We start from the raw sequence: 21,103 nt of genomic DNA, 5'->3' as shown, positions 1-21,103 counted from the left end.
AATTTTCCATTTCTCTCCTTTTGTGTTTAATTGTCTCAGTCTGACGTCCCAACAGTGGTTGATGTTGTGTGTATGTGAAGTGATGGTTGTGAAAACAGGGCTGTGGTAGTGGGGCTCATCTCCCTCTCTGTGGTGGAAGCATTAGTTCTGTAATTACATACTGCTACTAATCTGAAAACTCAATTAAACTGAGTCAACCTTAGAGAGCCATTTACTTAACTGATCGAATGTGGAGACCTTGGAGACATACAGTATGACTGGCTATGGCTATGCTGTCCACAGCAGAATAGATGTATTGTGTATAACAGACCGCTGTCCTCGTAAAAACCTTCTCTCGCATGAAACATGGGCTGTTTCCCAGATAGAGCACGCCCACCTTCACCACCACGACATGACACCGAGAACATGAAGATTAAAAGCACCTGCTACACGGCCCATTTCAGAGTACCTCCACTTGCAACTAAGAATAGCCTATGGATGCTACGGCTGGCATGGCTGGGAATCGATCCTGCAGCACTCCGTAACCTCGTTGATGGCCTGATCAATGAGCCAGCAGCAGAACACAACCCACAGGAGCTGAGCCCACAACTTTTTTACCCCATTCTCTGTGACGTCACGCACCCTTGACCAGCAAGAAATGACCATGCCGTAATCTCCCTGATTATGGGAACAGAGAGCGGAGGGTGACTGGCTGGTGAGGAGCTGGGATATTAACAAGGCCATTATAATGTTTCTAGTCACATCTCAGAGCACTCAGGGTCTGACCTTCTGCTCCGTCTGGTCATTCAGCAAGACACACGGCCGGAAGCCAGATGACCATGCTCAGGGGACATGTTCCACTTCATTTAACCGTACTCCTATTCAAGACCTGGAACCACTCCACTCAAATATTTCCAAGTCACTTTAGGAGTATTATTGTCAAAGTGATAACTGAATAGTTTTAAGGAGCCGAAAGAGAACTACAGAAATGTATAAAAATCGTAATACCTGAATGTTGTTTATTTTTCCTAAAGCAGAAATAGATATGCCTTCAGTGGTGACAAAGTTACCTTTTTTAAATGTAGTCTTTAGATGTATTAAATAGATTCAGTCGAAAACAGAAAAAGTTGGGCAGCACACAACTAATAACCACATTTTGACAGCTATTTGTCTTCCTACAAGGATCCCCATAAATAGCCAATTGTCATGTGTGTAAAGCTGCTGCATGCTGTTCCAACTAGTATCTGGCCTGTCATCCAGTTCTCCTTCTGGTGGTCTCTGCTGTGCCGAGACAGAGACACAGAGGAGAGCAGAAGAATGAGACACTGCTCTGTCACCTGCAGCGGTTTGGTACCTGCAGAGCAACCTCGCCCAGCCTAGCGCCGCTGAGTACTGTCCCCCGCTACATCCTGCTGAGTCTCTCAGGGTTCTCAACCTACAGTATCATCCGTCAGATAAACACTATTAGTTCAGCTTCAATCAGGTTGTACTGTAGCAGCAGTGGAAAAGTGGAAGCAGAGTATTTTGTGTGATTAATCAAATCAAATCGTATTTGTCACATGCACCATAAACACGGATGATACTGTAGGTTGAGAACCCTGAGAGACTCAGCAGGATGTAGCGGGGGATCATTACTGGCACAAAGAAGACTGAATTTAGCTCACTCCTTGGTGGTACGATGTGTCTCTTCCTCTGGCTTTATTGACATCAAAAAATGTATTTTGTCAACCTGCTATTTGTGTTTGGTGGGAATTTCCAGATTTGCGCTTATATTAACTTTTGCTAAAATGGACGGCTAATTAGTAGTTAAATGAAGGTTAAAATGCAAAAAAAAAAAAAATTGGTAAAGATGAGCTTAATTTAATGTCTTAATTAATGCTCAAAGCACATGGAGCAATGAACGAATGAAGAAGGAATGTTTTGCAATCAAAGCATGAACTCATACAGTAATTGTTTGTAAGAGGAAGGGGCTTTTTGTGAACAGAGATTATTAAAATGGTAGTAAGGATAGGAGATATACTCTACACGGTTTACCCTTGTGAAGGTGAATGACCTGAAACACAGGGGCTTAATATGGAGAGTGTGTTCTATTTGCAGATTGGCACTGCACTGACATTGTAATAAGAGATTAAGCACATCAATTGTTCATCAACTTGCGACCCATGGGTCATTTTTTGGGGACATGAAAGACAGTAAAAACAACAGCAAATCAGTTAAGTGTTTTTAATTTAGGAAATATGTTTTAAAGTATTCCCATGCATAATAAACTCAGCAAAAAAAGAAACATCCACTCACTGTCAACTGTTTTTTTCAGCTAATTTAACACGTGTAAACATTTGTATGAACATAAGATTCAACAACTGAGACATAAACTGAACAAGTTCCACAGACATGTGACTAACAGAAAATGAATAATGTATCCCTGAACAAAGGGGGGATCAAAATCAAAAGTAACACGTCAGTATCTGGTGTGGCCACCAGCTGCATTAAGTACTGCAGTGCATCTCCTCCTCCTGGACTGTACCAGATTTGCCAGTTCTTGCTGTGAGAAACAATTCTTGCATGGGAAATTAATGAAGATATGTTAAATTATTTGGATTTTTACGAATTATCTTCGAAAGACAAGGTCCTGAAAAAGGGACATTTATTTTTTTGCTGAATTTAGAAAGATACAGTTGAAGTCGGACGTTTACATACACCTTAGCCAAATACATTTAAACTCAGTTTTTCACAATTCCTGACATTTAATCCTAGTAAAAATTCCCTGTTTTAGGTCAGTTAGGATCACCACTTTATTTTAAGAATGTGAAATGTCAGAATAATAGTAGAGAGAATTATTTATTTCAGCTTTTATTTCTTTCATCACATTCCCAGTGGGTCAGAAGTTTACATACACTCAATTAGTATTTGGTAGCATTGCCATTAAACTGTTTAACTTGGGTCAAACGTTTTGAGTATCCTTCCACAAGATCCCCACAATAAGTTGGGTGAATTTAGGCATTTTCCTCCTGACAGAGCTGGTGTAACTGAGTCAGGACTCTAAAGGCCTCATTGCTCGCACACGCTTTTTCTGTTCTGGACACAAATTCTCTATGGGACTGAGGTCAGGGCTTTGTGATGGCCACTCCAATACCTTGACTTTGTTGTCCTTAAGCAATTTTGTCACAACTTTGGAAGTATGCTTGGGGTCATTGTCCATTTGGAAGACACATTTGCGACCAAGCATTAACTTCCTGACTGATGTCTTGAGATGTTGCTTCAATATATCCACATAATTTTCCTCCTCATGATGCCATCTATTTTGTGAAGTGTACCAGTCCCTCGTGCAGCAAAGCACCCCCACAACATGATGCTGCAACCCCCGTGCTTCACGGTTGGGATGGTGTTCTTTGGCTTGCAAACCTTTCCCTTTTTCCTCCAAACATAACGATGGTCATTATGGCCTAACAGTTCTATTTTTGTTTCATCAGACCAGAGGACATTTCTCCAAAAACTACGATCTTTGTGCCCATGTGCATTTGTGCCCATGTGCATTTGCAAACCGTAGTTTTTGGAGCAGTGGCTTCTTCCTTGCTGAGTGGCCTTTTAGGTTATGTCAATATAGGACTCGTTTTACTGTGGATATAGATACTTTTGTACCCGTTTCCTCCAGCATTTTCACATGGTCCTTTGCTGTTGTTCTGAGATTGATTTTGCACCAAAGTACGTTCAACTCTAGGAGACAGAACGCGTCTCCTTCTTGAGCAGCATGACAGCTGCGTGGTCCCATGGTGTTTATACTTGCGTAATATTGTTTGTACAGATGAACGTGGTACCTTCAGGCGAGGTCTTGGCTGATTTCTTTTGATTTTCCCATGATGTCAAGCAAAGAGACACTGATCTTGAAGGTAGGCCTTGAAATACATCCACAAGTAGACCTCCAATTGACTCAAATTATGTCAATTAGCCTATCAGAAGCTTCTAAAGCCATGACATCATTTTCTGGAATATTCCAAGCTGTTTAAAGGCACAGTCAACTTAGTGTATGTAAACTTCTGACCCCCTGGAATTGTGATACAGTGAATTATAAGTCAAATAATCTGTCTGTAAACAATTGTTGGAAAAATGCCTTGTGTCATGCACAAAGTAGATCCTAACCGACTTGCCAAAACTATAGTTTGTTAACAATAAATGTATGAAGTGGTTGAAAAACGAGTTTTAATGACTCCAACCTAAGTGTATGTAAACTTCCGACTTCAACTGTTTGTAATTGTATACAAATGTAAGCAAGGTTTCAAACAATTATATTTTAGTCCTATATCTTTTTGGGCTTCTTGCGGTCAATTTGATGCCCCCCGACCATCCGCTCACGAAAATATCAGCCCGTGGATGATTCTAGTTGATGATCCCTAGTATTCAGTATTTTTGTGTCCGGATGCTAGTTAGTGTGCGTACGTGCATGGTGTGTGTTTGTGTGTGGCACTGGGCACTCTCTGAGACGACGGAGTCCCCTCTGTCCATTCGTAAAAATAGAGAGATACAGTAGAATAGAGATACAGACAGAGAGTTGATGCTGCAGTGTGTGTTAGGAGCAAGACAGAAAGGTGATTGAAGAGATCCCAGGATTACACTGTTTTAAATCCAAATGTACCTTCTCTGATCTCTTCTTTCTTTCAGAGTGCATATTTGCTGTGAATTCTCATATGGTCAGTGCGTTCTAAGATGTAATTTAACAGGATTGCGGGCTCATGGTGAGTTCGATCCCAGCATTGTCTTAGAAATTGAAGTAATTATGTAAGTGCTCTGCGCAACTGGGTAAATCCTCACATCCGCTCGGGTCGTGACACTGCTGCCTCAGGGACTACACCTTGAGTTGATGTACTGTACAGTATGCCTTATTACATCTGAGACACAGTTCCACAGTGACACATTAAACAGTCGGAATGGTGTCTTCTCTTTCCTGTAGGATGTCAGATCTTTCTTCCTCATTTACATAGAGGGCAGGGGGCAGTAAAGCTGACTAGTGGAGAATAATTCACCCTAACATCATTCTAAGTAGAAGTTAGTGTTATTATGCTTCAACACAGCTCAATGTATCAATGTTGTTTCAACGTATTTGTCAATGTATTGTGATGTGGATTCTAAAGTATATGAAAAATACACTGGATTTGAAAAAAGGAATCACCTGTTGTTTTGAGATTGAAATTTCAACCACAGGATTATGTCATCATGATAACCAAATTTCAACAGAGACAATGTATAAAAAAATACATGAATTTGAATATGTACCTTTAAAACAATGTTAGATCTTTGACGTTATATCCACTATCAGAAAAGAAAACTATAGACTGGGGAGTACCTCCTACCCGAGAATCGATCTATCTACAACTACCCTTTGGTCTCCCCTCTGGGGTTTTCACCTAGCCCTGCTTAGCTATGATATTTTACCAATTTGCTATTGTGAGAATAATTGTTGAGAGATCTCCACTTAAAACCTAAATAGACACACTGTTGCTATTGAAGTCATTCCAAAGGGTAGGTTGAACAGAGAATATTAAATGTGTATATACATTATTATTCATATATCACTAGGAAAGTCAGTTAAGAAAAAATTATTATTTATAATGATGGCCTACCATAACCCAGACAACGCTGGGCCAATTGTGCGCCGCCCTATCGACCTTTCAATCACGGCTAGTTGTGATACAGCCTGGAATCAAACCGGGGTCTGTAGTGATGCCTCTAACACTGAGATGCAGTGCCTTAGACCGCTGTGCCACTCGGGAGCTCCATATTGTTTCAATTCAACCCAGAATTAAAAAAAATAGAAAATACAATAGGCCTAGGGTTTCAAGCTCTATTTGATTTCAAATGCAATGATATTTAGTGATGTTCAATTGTGTTGTTGTCAAGGCAACCAAATATCACATTTGAAGGAGATGCATCTTCTGCTTGGATAGTTCCATCTGTGCCAATTACTTAAATGCTGACCAGACCGGACAAGTCACGTGCGCAAGCTTTACAAAATAAATGTAGAAATCCATGTTATTCAATTATTGTACCCACACTGCTCCCGCGCGCCAACTAGTGTCTGCGTTGCCAAGAGCTAAAATAGAACTCCTTTCTATTTCTGACGCAGATCGCGCTGCAAGTCCTGCCTCTCCCATCTCCTCATTCGTTTATAGAAGCAGGTACCCACGTGCCATCTCCTCATTGGTTATACCCACGTGGGTGATTGAAAGACAAACTGTTTTGCCGGTCGTCATGTGTGGTGGAAATTTCCTGTATTTACCAAATCATGAGAGCGAACCACACACAAGTCAGAGTTATCATAAAGTCCATCTTTAATTTTATGAGCTCCATCACAACCCTGTGACTCTCAGATCAATTCAGTGTCTATCAATTAATTATCTGAGAGTCCCTTACACATTGCAACTGAGATCCTTTGTAGCAAAGACACACATAGCCAGACAGCATTGGCCATAATTTATCGTTCAGCTTTGTCTCCTAAACTATGTTATTTTCTCAAACTCAGAACCATAAAACAAATCCTCATATCAACAGGCATATATCAAATCCACCCCTCCTTGACAAGATCACAGAGACACATTGACTGGCACACAGACATTGTGGAGCCAAGAGATACACACTTGACCTCTCCCCTCTCTGCAGCCCAAGTAACTTAGTCCTGACAGAGAACAGATGACTGCAACCCAGACACAGTATTATACAAAAATAAACATTGTGATGAGAAGTAACTTACAAACATATGATGAATATAAAACATCTTACCTATGTTACCAACTAATTCTGATTATTCCCCAACACGTGGTAATACTATGAACGTTTAGATGCCAATCACCATATAAGTTCAAAAATGAAAAGCCTGGAAGGAGGAGAGATGACTAGAAACGATTTGGTTGACCGTTTTATGTGTGGATTAATTGTCTGAGTAGAGGACCTTGTGCATTTCAGGTAAAATAACAACTCAATGTTTATATCCTAGGACAAATTAGCTAGCAACAGCTAGCTAGCTAAATAGGACAAATTAGCTAGCATGTGCAAGCTAGCTAACTAAATTGCCATACATGTTTAATGCTTTTCGACCTGTTCCCAAATGAATGTAATTGGTTCAGATTGTTTTGATATTTTAACCTGCGCGTCGTGATCGCGTTTGGTGTGGGGGGACAAAATGTATGCACGATGGCGCGCGCGCAGCCGGTTTGGGTTCTGTGTTAGTCTGGCTTTAATTCTAGTTTGTCTACAAATTAGTAATTGATATGTTGGATTCATGTCTCCATCTCAACCAAAAATCTAAGTTGAAGAATAGGACTAAATCAAGTGCAAACTCTATTTAAAGTCCTATGCCTTGACTTAGATTTTTGGTTAAAATAGAGACAACAATCCAACATATCAACCAAACACAATTCAATATTACTTTGAAATACAGTAAATAGCCTAAAGTTAAGGCTATCTTACAAACTAATAGCATTCAACCTTAAAATTAGTAATTGATATGTTTTATAAATCGTATTCCCGTTTGAACTTTGATGTGCTTTAAATGATTGAAAGCCCACTGATAGAAATTTGATAGAAAATTGTTTTTGCATTGGAATTTGGTTGTGCTTTTAGGTGGTTGAAAGCATAGTAATAACTGATAAAACATTAGAAATGTAACTAACTTTTGGATGTCTTTTTTGAGTGGATGCCTATATGTTGGAGTCTCATTGATCAACGTCTCAATCAAATATTACCCAATTATCCACGTTGAAATGACATGGTGTGCTCAGTGGAAGGCAGTAACAGAGGAACTTTATTTTTGTGCTTTCAATGCTGCTCTGCAGCTCCCTGCTGAGAGTTTAAGTGTTTGAGCATCAGGAGACAAAAATAATCATCTGTTCAGCACAGGGGACATCTCCTTAGTGAGAGCAGCTTTCAACATCTCCAGCAAATACTCTCTTAGTGAGTTATTCAATAAGCTACATTCAAACAGACTTCAGAAAAAACACCATCATAAGATTCGATCATGGGTGCGCACTTCAAGTTGAGTGTGTGCTTTAAAAAGAACACTAATCAATACAACAACCACGTTTCCATCTAGAGTTTTTATGCGAGTAGGCCTACAGTCCTGCGGTATAAAAAAGAATCAATAACAGCTGGAAATATGATGTTTCGGTAAAATCTGATAAACGCTGGCAGATAATTTGCTCGTTCGACATGGTGGGATCTTTTTGCGTCTGTAAAACTATTTATGCAAGAAATGAACCGCTTTTATGTGCAAATATTGATAATCACCATAATATCGAAGTAAACTTGGAGTCATGTGGTCCTCCCACTATGACTTGGGAAACCATGCAGTTTATTATGCTACAAATAAATTATATACTTCACCAGGTGGTGAAGTGTCCGGTGATGAGCTTGATGCTGCTTTCCAATAAATATCGAGGGTCTTACTCTGGTGACATGACAATCGATGCTTGACTGCCGTTTGACAAATAACAATATTTTTGCTCTCATCCATAATAATTTAACTGTGTCTGAAAGCTGTTAAGTAGAACGCAGGTGCCAAGACCAGAGTAGGGACATTTGCTATTTATTAATACAACAGTTTTTGTGACGCCAGGGGAGCAACTGTCACTGGGGGACAGGGGTGCTATGCCTGCCGGACTCAACCGCAGTCCGGCAATGTTATTTTAGGCGTATGAGATGCAGCTCACTAGCCAGCCATGGTTCCAGCAAGTTTGTGCCCTATAGGCAATATCAAATGTGCAAAAATGACTTAAGAAATATTTACAATTACCAGATATTCTCACATGGACCATATGTTGTATCAGGCTGTATCAGCCAATATGCTAGATGTAGTTTGAAGAGAGCAGAGTAGGAGAGACTTGCACTTTCTCTTGAGCTATTTTTATAGCCTACCTTTTAGGAGTGGGAAGATTTTCAGACAGAGAAATATGGGTGATCAATATCTAGGCAATGTAGTAAACTATTTAGGAAGTACATTTACTTGGAAAGATAACTGACCCATGCATCTCCGGCCATGCATATGCTATAGCCTACTCTATTTAATTGAGACCACAGGCGCACCTGAAGAATGATAGCAATAATGATTACAGCGACACTTGCTATGTTTGGGACCCAAGCTTAGTAAAATATGCAACTATATGTAAATATCGGTACATTTCATTGCCCTTATGCCTAAAACAAATGCAATATAGACAATAACAAATAACAATGAAATTAAATATTAATATAAATATATATCCAGGTTTATTTTCCCCCATTAAAAACACTCTTACATATCTGTCTAGGTTGGAACTGTTGCTGTTAAAATACAATAAATAATTTTCATTCTGAACTGGAATAAACTGATGGATCACATCACACAGATGAGTAACAGAACACACACACAGGCTTTTTGATAGTGCAACCCTAAGTAACAGTACATATGAAAAATTCAGGCCTACTGTACATCTTACTGTACAAATTATTGTTTAAAAAAAATATAGTTTGGAACTGTTGCTGTTTAAAAAACAATACATATTTTTTTATTTATAACTATAATAAACTGATTGATCATATCACACAGATGTAGACCAGAAAACACACAGTCCTAATGAGAGGTTGAAGTTTTCAACAAGCATGTCTATTCTGTATAGGTATGTGGTGCCAGACTGGATCATAACATTTACTGCTTTCTCAGTCAGGCAGGAGGCCGCTTCCTGTTGCAGATGAGCAACCCAGAACTGTGTGAGTGTTTGCCTCAAAAAGCATCTTGCTTCAATCAGTTTATTCCAGTTCAGAATATTAATTATTACTTGTATTTTAACAGCAACAGTTCCAACCTAGACTAGTTTTCAACAATAATTTCTTCAGTAAGATGTACAGTAGGCCTGATCATTTTTCATATTCATCTGTACTGCTACTAAGGGTTGCACCATTAGTAACTAGCTAGCTTGCTTTGGCTAATGTTAGCTATTAGCTGTGTAATTTACAAGGCCACGGGATTGTTTGAAAGCGAAACTCACATCTACTACTATGAGAGTTAGTCCTCCCTTATTTCTGCTTATCATCGCCTGTTATAAAATTACAACGCCTTGCTAGTTGACTTACTTTTCCACTGTCGAAGCACTTTTTCCTGAAGCATTATGCCCTGTTCTGAAATAACTCCCTGGGTTTACCATCATGCTGTATGTTTGGTCAGGACCTGTCGTTGTATTAATGTGTTCGTTTTGAGAGACTCATTACTAACGTTAAGCACTTCCCCGCACAAAACACATTGTGGGCGCTCCTCGTTATTTCTCAAAGTGTGTATGAAAAAGAGAGAAACTCATCCCTGTATTTGCGTTTCATGGCAATTGAGCTCAGTCAGATTTGATGATGGCGAGTGGGAATGACAAGTCAGTGGCTGACAGGGCATCATCTGCTGCTGAACGGCAGCGCTGCAGCGTGTGTCGCGGAGTGGTCTTCAAGAAAACGGTAGAAAAAAAGATCCGGTGAACCGCGAAGCACACCGGCATCTCCCGCTCGCGCAGCTGCCAAACTGAGCAGAGACTGCTGCTAAGCAGAGAGCGCAATGAACAGAGAGCACAGATGCACATGTCCAAATCAATTCCAGTAATAAAATAAATAATTATAAATGTACTCAGATACGTCGTGACCCACCAAACCCTCCCCTAACCCGGACGACGCTGGGCCAATTGTGCGCCGCCCTATGGGACGCCCGATCACTGCCGGTTGTGATACACCACGGGATCTAACCTGGGTATGTTGTGGCGCAGCCTTAGACCGCCGCGCCACTATTAAACATATTTATTTTTTCTTACTTTTTGTTATAAATAGAGATGGCATATTGGCGTGTGTAAAAATGCAGGAAATGAGGTTGACATTCCCACCCGGTACATGAACACTTAAGCAAAAAATGTAATTCTATGAATTATATTACTGATTGTTTTATGCACAAAAAAGTTAATTTGGAAAGGTGTTTCCGCTAACACATTAGTGCGGCTGGTTTCCGGGTTAAACTGGCGGGTGTTAAGAAGAGCGTGAGGTAGGTCATGTCATGACTCGAACTTCAACTCTCCCGAACACGTTGGGGAGTTGAAGCGATGAGACAAATCTTAATTGTATATCATGAAATTGGGGAGAATTATTATTATTATTTTTAAATGTATGTCAGTTTGGTGGAAGCACACTACTGTTGGAAAAAGTTGCATGTTTTCTTAATGCGGATTTTCCTATATTTGCATGAATGTCTGTCACCATTGGATGCAAACCTAGCTAATGTTTTACATTAGCAGTCCTCACTGTACTGAAGTACTCCTACACTAATAGCATTTTACGCTCATATCTGACATAGTCCACTCAAATGGCATTGGCATATCAACACCAGTTATCAGCATAATCTTTACTTAAGGAAGTGAAAGGTAATCCTCATCAGGGGGATCAAGTTACAAGGTCAGAGTGAAAGGCCTACCAGCAGAGTGAAAGGATGCTGCAGGGGGGAAACACAGTCGCCTACTGTAGAGGTGTGCTAAGGTGAGCCCTGCTGAGCTGTGCTGAACTGAGCATGGCAGGGCGACCCGTACTCCACCGGTGTTCTATTGCGCTGATAAGGCAGGAGACGACCTCAAGAGAGCCTAAATTAGACCTTGTCCTAAAGCCAAGCACACTGAGTCAGGAGAGGGACAGTGTACCGTTGGAACCTGGCAACATTTTGGAGGTGACTAAATAATATCTTGACCCTTACTTTGGCCTGTCTGAGAGAGGAGAAATCCTGTGATGAGATTCAGCACCACATATTGTAGCAGCATGAGGCCCTCATCCCTGATACCTGGCAGATAAGATGGATAGAGAGGGCAGAGTTCATTACTCTTTGAAGCCAGTCTCAGCAGAGGCTCAGAAATGTAACTGGGTCGTTCGACGAATAGAGTACATTTTGTGTCCCTTGAGATATTTTAAGTTGAAATTGTGCACCGATATTGCAATTGAAAAGCCTGTTATAATAAATTAAGTCCCCTTTAATATAGACCACATGGGAAATTCAATAAATCAGATTTTTAATATGAATAAAGACTTGCTCAAGATTTGCATTTTGACATTCTCCCTCATCATGTTTTTCAGACTTCTAGGAAGATTTCAACCCACTTAACCCCATTATTTCTCTAAGTTTTCACCAGCCCTAGTTATGTTCCTGCTTTGACAAAGTAATTTCTTAAGATTATTATTTATTTCTTGTGATTTTTTTATTTATTTATTTCACCGTTATTTAACCAGGTAGGCAAGTTGAGAACAAGTTCTCATTTACAATTGCGACCTGGCCAAGATAAAGCAAAGCAGTTCGACACGTACAACAACACAGAGTTACACATGGAGTAAAACAAACATACAGTCAATAATACAATAGAAAAATAAGTCTATATACAATGTGAGCAAAGGAGGTGAGATAAGGGAGGAAAAGGCATAAAAAGGCCATGGTGGCGAAGTAAATACAATATAGCAAGTAAAACACTGGAATGGTAGATTTGCAGTGGAAGAATGTGCAAAATAGAAATAGAAATGCAAAGGAGCAAAATAAATAAATACAGTAGGGGAAGAGTTTGGGAAGTTGTTTGGGCTAAATTATAGATGGGCTATGTAAAGGTGCAGTAATCTGTGAGCTGCTCTGACAGCTGGTGCTTAAAGCTAGTGAGGGAGATAAGAGTTTCCAGTTTCAGAGATTTTTGTAGTTCGTTCCAGTCATTGGCAGCAGAGAACTGGAAGGAGAGGCGGCCAAAGGAGGAACTGGTTTTGAGGGTGACCAGAGAGATATACCTGCTGGAGCGCGTGCTACAGGTGGGTGCTGCTATGGTGACCAGCGAGCTAAGATAAGGGGGACTTTACCTAGCAGGGTCTTGTAGATGACATGGAGCCAGTGGGTTTGGCGATGAGTATGAAGCAAGGGCCACCCAACGAGAGCGTACAGGTCGCAGTGGTGGGTAGTATATGGGGCTTTGGTGACAAAACGGATGGCACTGTGATCGACTGCATCCAATGTATTGAGTAGGGTATTGGAGGCTATTTTGTAAATGACATCGCTGAAGTCGAGGATCGGTAGGATGGTCAGTTTTACGAGGGTATGTTTGGCAGCATGAGTGAAGGATGCTTTGTTGCGAAATAGGAAGCCAATTCTAGATTTAACTTTGGATTGGAGATGTTTGATGTGAGTCTGAAAGGAGAGTTTACAGTCTAACCACACACCTAGGTATTTGTAGTTGTCCACATATTCTAAGTCAGAACCGTCCAGAGTAGTGATGCTGGATGGGCGGGCAGGTGCAGGCAGCGATCGGTTGAAAAGCATGCATTTAGTTGTACTTGTATTTAAGAGCAGTTGGAGAGTTGTATGGCATTGAAGCTTGTCTGGAGGGTTGTTAACACAGTGTCCAAAGAAGGGCCAGAAGTATACAGAATGGTGTCGTCTGCGTAGAGGTGGATCAGAGATTCACCAGCAGCAAGAGCGACATCATTGATGTATACAGAGAAGATAGTCGGCCAAATAATTGAACCCTGTGGCACCCCCATAGAGACTGCCAGAGGCCCGGACAACAGGCCCTCCGATTTGACACACTGAACTCTGAACTCTCTCGAGTCTGCCTATGAGGATGTGGTGATTGACAGAGTCGAAAGCCTTGGCCAGGTCAATGAATACGGCTGCACAGTATTGTTTCTTATCGATGGCGGTTAAGATATCGTTTAGGACCTTGAGCGTGGCTGAGGTGCACCCATGACCAGCTCTGAAACCAGATTGCATAGCGGAGAAGGTGTGGTGGGATTCAAAATGGTTGGTAATCTGTTTGTTGACTTGGCTTTCGAAGACCTTAGAAAGGCAGGGTAGGATAGATATCGGTCTGTAGCAGTTTGGGTCCAGAATGGTGGAAACATGGCCAGCTGTAGAGAAATGCTTATTGAAATTCTCAATTATAGTGTATTTATCGGTGGTGACCGAGTTTCCTACAGTGGGGAGAACAAGCATTTGATACACTGCCGATTTCCAGAAAATCACATTGTATGATTAAGTAATTAATTAGCATTGTATTGCATGACATAAGTATTTGATCACCTACCAACCTGTAAGAATTCCGGCTCTCACAGACCTGTTAGTTTTTCTTTAAGAAGCCCTCCTGTTCTCCACTCATTACCTGTATTAACTGCACCTGTTTGAACTCGTTACCTGTATAAAAGACACCTGTCCACACAATCAATCAAACAGACTCCAACCTCTCCACAATGGCCAAGACCAGAGAGCTGTGTAAGGACACCAGGGGTAAAATTGTAGACCTGCACAAGGCTGGGATGGGCTACAGGACAATAGGCAAGCAGCTTGGTGAGAAGGCAACAACTGTTGGCACAATTATAAGAAAATGGAAGAAGTGCAAGATGACGGTCAATCACCCTCGGTCTGGGGCTCCATGCAAGATCTCACCTCGTGGGGCATCAATGATCATGAGGAAGGTGAGGGATCAGCCCCAAACTACATGGCAGGACCTGATCAATGACCTGAAGAGAGCTGGGACCGCAGTCTCAAAGAAAACCATTAGTAACACACTACGCCGTCATGGATTAAAATCCTGCAGCGCACGCAAGGTCCCCCTGCTCAAGCCAGTGCATGTCCAGGCCCGTCTGAAGTTTGCCAATGACCATCTGGATGATCCAGAGGAGGAATGGGAGAAGGTCATGTGGTCATGAGACAAAAATAGAGCTTTTTGGTCTAAACTCCACTTGCTGTGTTTGGAGGAAGAAGAAGGATGAGTACAACCCCAAGAACACCATCCCAACCGTGAAGCATGGAGGTGGAAACATCGTTCTTTGGGGATGCTTTTCTGCAAAGGGGACAGGACGACTGCACCGTATTGAGGGGAGGATAGATGGGGCCATGTATCGCGAGATCTTGGCCAACAACCCCCTTCCCACAGTAAGAGCATTGAAGATGGGTCGTGGCTGGGTCTTCCAGCATGACAACAACCCGAAACACACAGCCAGGGCAACTAAGGAGTGGCTCCGTAAGAAGCATCTCAAGGTCCTGGAGTGGCCTAGCCAGTCTCCAGACCTGAACCCAATAGAAAATCTTTGGAGGGAGCTGAAAGTCCGTATTGTCCAGCGACAGCCCCGAAACCTGAAGGATCTGGAGAAGGTCTGTATGGAGGAGTGGGCCAAAATCCCTGCTGCAGTGTGTGCAAACCTGGTCAAGAACTACAGGAAACGTATGATCTCTGTAATTGCAAACAAAGGTTTCTGTACCAAATATTAGGTTCTGCTTTTCTGATGTATCAAATACTTGTGTCATGCAATAAAATGCAAATTAGTTAATTAAAAAACATACAATGTGATTTTCTGGATTTTGTTTTAGATTTCGTCTCTCATAGTTGAAGTGTACCTATGATAAAAATTACAGACATACTTTGTAAGTAGGAAAACCTGCAAAATCGGCAGTGTATCAAATACTTGTTCCCCCCAATGTATCCTCAGTGCAGTGGGCAGCTGGGAGGAGGTGTTCTTATTCTCCATGGACTTTACAGTGTCCCATAACTTTTTTGAGTTTGTGTTGCAGGAAGCAAATTTCTGCTTGAAAAAGCTAGCCTTGGCTTTTCTAACTGCCTGTGTATATTGGTTTCTAATTTCCCTGAAAAGTTGCATATCACAGGGGCTGTTCGATGCTAATACAGAACGCCATAGGATGTTTTTGTGTTGGTTAAGGGCAGTCAGGTCTGGAGAGAACCAAGGGCTATATCTGTTCCTGGTTCTAAATTTCTTGAATGGGGCATGCTTATTTAAGATGGTGAGGAAGGCATTTATAAAAAAAAACAGTTATCCTCTACTGACGGGATGAGGTCAATAGCCTTCCAGGATACCCAGGCCAGGTCGATTAGAAAGGCCTGCTCGTGTGTTTCAGGGCGCGTTTGACAGTGATGAGTGGAGGTCGTTTGACCGCTGACCCATTACGGATGCAGGCAATGAGGCAGTGATCGCTGAAAACAGCAGAGGTGTATTTAGAGGACAAGTTGGTTAGGATGATATCTATGAGGGTGCCCGTGTTTACGGCTTTGGGGTGGTACCTGGTAGGTTCATTGATCATTCGTGTGAGATTGAAGGCATCAAGCTTAGATTGTAGGATGGCTGGGGTGTTAAGCATGTCAAGGTTTAGGTCACCTAGCAACACGAGCTCTGAAGATTGATGATGGGCAATCAGTTCACATATGGTGTCCAGAGCACAGATGGGGGCAGAGGGGGGTCTATAGCAGGCGGCAACGGTGAGAGACTTGTTTTTAGAGAGGTGGATTTTTAAAAGTAGAAGTTCAAATTGTTTGGGTACAGACCTGTATAGTAGGACAGAACTCTGCAGGCTATCTCTGCAGTAGATTGCAACACCGCCCCCTTTGGTCGTTCAATCTTGTCTGAAAATGTTGTAGTTAGGGATGGAGATTTCAGAGTTTTTCGGGGTCTTCCTATGCCAGGATTCAGACACGGATAGGACATCCGGGTTGGCAGAGTGTGCTAAAGCAGTGAATAAAACAAACTTAGGGAGGAGGCTTCTAATGTTAACATGCATGAAACTAAGGCTATTATGGTTACAGAAGTCATCAAAAAAGAGCGCCTAAGGAATAGGAGTGGAGCTAGGCACTGCAGGACCTGGATTCACCTCTACATCACCAGAGGAACAGAGGAGGAGTAGGATAAGGGTACGGCTAAAAGCTTTGAGAATTGGTCGTCTAGGACTTCTGGAACAGAGAGTAAAAGGAGCAGGTTTATGGGTACGATAAAATAGCTTCAAGGTATAATGTACAGACAAAGGTATGGTAGGATGTGAATAAGGTGGAGGTAAACCTAGGCATTGAGTGATGAGAGAGATATTGTCTCTAGAAACATCATTGAAACCAGGTGATGTCATCGCATGTGTGGGTGGTGGAATTGAAAGGTTGGATAAGGTATAATGAGCAGGGCTAGAGGCTCTACAGTGAAATAAGCCTATAAACACTTACCAGAACAGCAATGGACCAGGCATATTGACATTAAGGAGAGGCATGCTTAGCCGAGTAATCATAAGGGTCCAGTGAGTAGTGAGGTTGGTTGGGGTCACGGCGATTTAGACAGCTAGCCGGGCCATGGGTAGCAAGCTGGCAGAGGATGGAGGTCTGTTTTTAGCCACCTCGTGCGTTTCCGTCGGTACATTAGTGGGGTTCCGTGTGGTAGATTCATTTACGTAATTCATTTAGTGATTCATTTACGTCTGTCCCTCATTTTAAGGTCAACCCTGTTATGTGAACTGAACTTTTGTTTTAATATGGTGAAGCTGTTCCTTTTCAAAATATATAAAAAACATTGAACATAATAACAGCCAGGTGTCATAGTTTGTCATAGTGTGGCAGCAGGTAAACTGGTTGTCCTCCTTTTGACCATTTTCTGGTGTTTTGTGGTGGACAGCTGAGTGCGTCTCGCATAACATGTAAACCCTGTTACCCATAGGCTAGAAATGTTTTAACAATTAATACTAGACCCTCCCTGTTGCACACAACACACTTTCATTCCCCTTGTCACAATGGCTGATTAAAGATAAAAACCTAAACCCTGATATGGTCAACCCTGTTATTTTAATGGCACTGACTAAAGTCTTTTTTTTCCCAACCCCTTGAAATGGGATAACATGTACTTTATGAAGTTGAACATATGCTCTTTATGACAGCATGTTAAAATTAAATGAAATTCATTGTTTATTTTTATTATGTTACATTAACCAAAATGTACTCTATTTGTGGAACGACCCAACCAGCATTTTGAATTTCACTGTATTCATCACATTTTTGCTGGTTCAAAACATTTGCCTTTTTGCTTTAGTTTTTCATTGCTAAACCTGCTTACACCTCTGGCTTTATGGGAATCTCTTGGATTGCTTTAATCAGAATAATAGCAAGGGAGGTCAGGGATGAGCATGTAATACAGTGATTAACCCCAATTATTAAAGCAAAATCCAGTCAGATGACTTGTCATGAAAACCTGCTCCATCTTACCAGTAATAAAATAACAAGATAACACACCGTAAAGTCCACAATAAATAACTAATGGTTCCACCATACTTTAAGAGACAGGTCCTCTCATAACTTAAAGATGAGTTCTAAAAATAAAACAAAAACGTTATCCATTTTGCATATGTTACGTCCTGCAAAAACGTCCTGCAAAAACAAATAAAAATAAATAAATCATTTTTTCCCCAACAATTCATACGATATGTTACGAATTCCAATTCGTACAATATGTTACGAATTTGCAAGGCCTTAAGATCCCGTTCAATCTCTTTAAGGCCATTTAAAAGCTCATTAGTAAAAGTGCAATAACACTCCATAGATTCAGAAGCAGACATTTGTGTGATTAGATTTCAATAAAGCTTTTGTGCTGCACCCAGCTCTGAATAATTATTCTAGTAATCAACAGAGAATATAGACGGTTTGACACCACAGACGTCTCATTAAAGCAAACAGAAAGGGAGCTACTGTAGATAAATATATGTGAGACAATGGAAGAGCTGCTCCTCCTCTCTTTTACAGGCTTCTATTTCATTATTACATTTTCTGTCCTCCCCTGGACTACGGCCAACAGCCTACTGGCCAGGACATGTCCTGAATGATGGTGCCTGTGGTGTGTATTAAATGGGAGCAATCTATATAGCTGTACCCCAGTGGACCCTGTCATTCAGACTACATGGCTTTGGATAGGAGCACCTGCGATGTGACTACATGTGTGAACATATAGCTATGGTGACAGAGGTCACATTGAGAGTGAAGCAACAGTGAAGATCCCAGAACCTGAAACATACACACACGTATGTACGTCAGAACACCATACAACACATGTGATATAGTTACATTTAATTTGTCCTTTCATGCATTTCTGATTATGCTACATCTGATTTATCCATACGCTATCTCGATTCCGGACTGGATCCTGGTCACGGGGTGCCGTTAAACCATAAGATTCCCATGGTGGGCACCAAGGTTGTTAATTGCTGACTGATGATGTAACAGCTCTGAGCAGAACACTATGCAGTGCAGAGAGTTCCAAAACCTTTTCAGGAATATGCAGCATGTTTGATTGCAGGAGACTGCAGCATGATGTGAACTAATTAACATATTTGATGCACTGTCTTTGTCTCTGTTTCTGTCCCTGTCTCTGTTTCTGTCTTTATCTCTGTCTCTGTTCCTGTCTTTGTCTCTGTTTCTGTCTTTATCTCTGTTTCTCTCTTTGTTTCTGTTTCTGTCTTTATCTCCTGTCACTGTTTCTGTCTCTGTTTCTGTTCCTGTCTTTGCCTCTGTTTCTGTCTCTGTTTCTGTCCCTGTCACTGTCTCTGTTTCTGTCCCTGTCACTGTCTCTGTTTCTGTCCCTGTCACTGTTTCTGTCCCTGTTTCTGTCCCTGTCACTGTCTCTGTTTCTGTCTCTGTTTCTGTCCCTGTCACTGTCTCTGTTTCTGTCACTGTCTCTGTTTGTCTTTATCTCTGTCACTATCTTTGTCTCTGTTTCTGTCCCTGTTTCTGTTTCTGTCCCTGTCTCTGTTTCTGTCTTTCTCTGTCTCTGTTTCTGTTTGTCTTTATCTCTGTCACTGTCTTTGTTTCTGTCTCTGTTTCTGTTTCTGTCTTTATCTCTGTCTCTGTTTCTGTCTTTATCTCTGTCACTGTTTCTGTTTCTGTCTTTCTCTGTCACTGTTTCTGTTTCTGTCTTTCTCTGTCACTGTCTCTGTTTCTGTCTTTATCTCTGTCTCTGTTTCTGTCTTTATCTCTGTCTCTGTTTCTGTCTTTATCTCTGTCACTGTTTCTGTTTCTGTCTATCTTTGTCACTGTCTCTGTTTCTGTCTCTGTTTCTGTCTTTATCTCTGTCACTGTTTCTGTCTCTGTTTCTGTCTTTATCTCTGTCTTTATCTCTGTCACTGTCTCTGTTTCTGTCTCTGTTTCTGTCTTTATCTCTGTCACTGTCTCTGTTTCTGTCTTTATCTTTGTCACTGTCTCTGTTTCTGTCTATCTCTGTCACTGTCTCTGTTTCTGTCTTTATCTTTGTCACTGTCTCTGTTTCTGTCTTTGTCTCTGTTTCTGTCTCTGTTTCTGTCTCTGCTTCTGTCTCTGCTTCTGTATCTGCTTCTGTCTCTGCTTCTGTCTTTGTTTCTGTCTCTGTTTCTGTCTCTGTTTCTGTCTTTATCTCTGTCACTGTCTCTGTTTCTGTCTTTATCTTTATCACTGTCTCTGTTTCTGTCTGTCTCTGTTTCTATTTATATCTCTGTTTCTGTCTCTGCTTCTGTTTCTGTCTCTGTCTCTGTTTCTGTCTCTGTCTCTGTTTCTGTCTCTGTCTCTGTTTCTTTCTCTGTCAAGACTAAATCAAATACTGTGAACCAGAGCTTGATGATAGACTTAGTGTTTGGCTTTCAGAGGGGGGAAATACACATACGTCACTGTATGTCATAAAGAAAGGAGATGGCTTTACCATGGTCATTGGCTTATTATTATGGTAAATGGCTATATCAACTTGCTGTAAAAAAATCATTTTTAGAAATTGTATGACCAACATGTCGTATAGCCCACATGAAAAGGCCAATACAATAGTTGAGTGCAACAAGAAGGTTCTTTGTCTTTTTGGAAAGATGACCAGCCAACTCCCCACACAGATTAGTATTTGATAAAAGGACACTGTGTGTGATTGGGCCTGTTTGGGTTTTCAGTAATAACTACTAGTACATCACCGGGGCTGAGCTATCTGCCATCCAGGACCTCTATATCAGGTGGTGTCAGAGGAAGGCCTAACACTCAATATACTATATAATACAAACCATACACAATGCCTCACACACACTACATTGACAATCCCACACAAAACCCACACACATTCGCTACATACACACACACAAACACGACCTCCACTTGTCCCCCTGGGTTTGACCACTCTCTCCCTCTGGTCCTCCTGGGTTTGACTTCCACTCTCTCCCCCTGGTCCTGAATTCCATTCTCTCTCTCTCTGGTCCTCCTGGGTTTGACTTCCACTCTCTCCCTCTGGACTTCCTGGGTTTGACTTCCACTCTCTCCCTCTGGTCTTCCTGGGTTTGACCACTCTCTCCCTCTGGTCTTCCTGGGTT

This window comes from Oncorhynchus mykiss, chromosome 19, assembly GCF_057628025.1.
Source record: "Oncorhynchus mykiss isolate SJ-2025 chromosome 19, ASM5762802v1, whole genome shotgun sequence".
NCBI lineage: Eukaryota > Metazoa > Chordata > Actinopteri > Salmoniformes > Salmonidae > Oncorhynchus > Oncorhynchus mykiss.
This window is presented reverse-complemented; position numbering follows the sequence as displayed.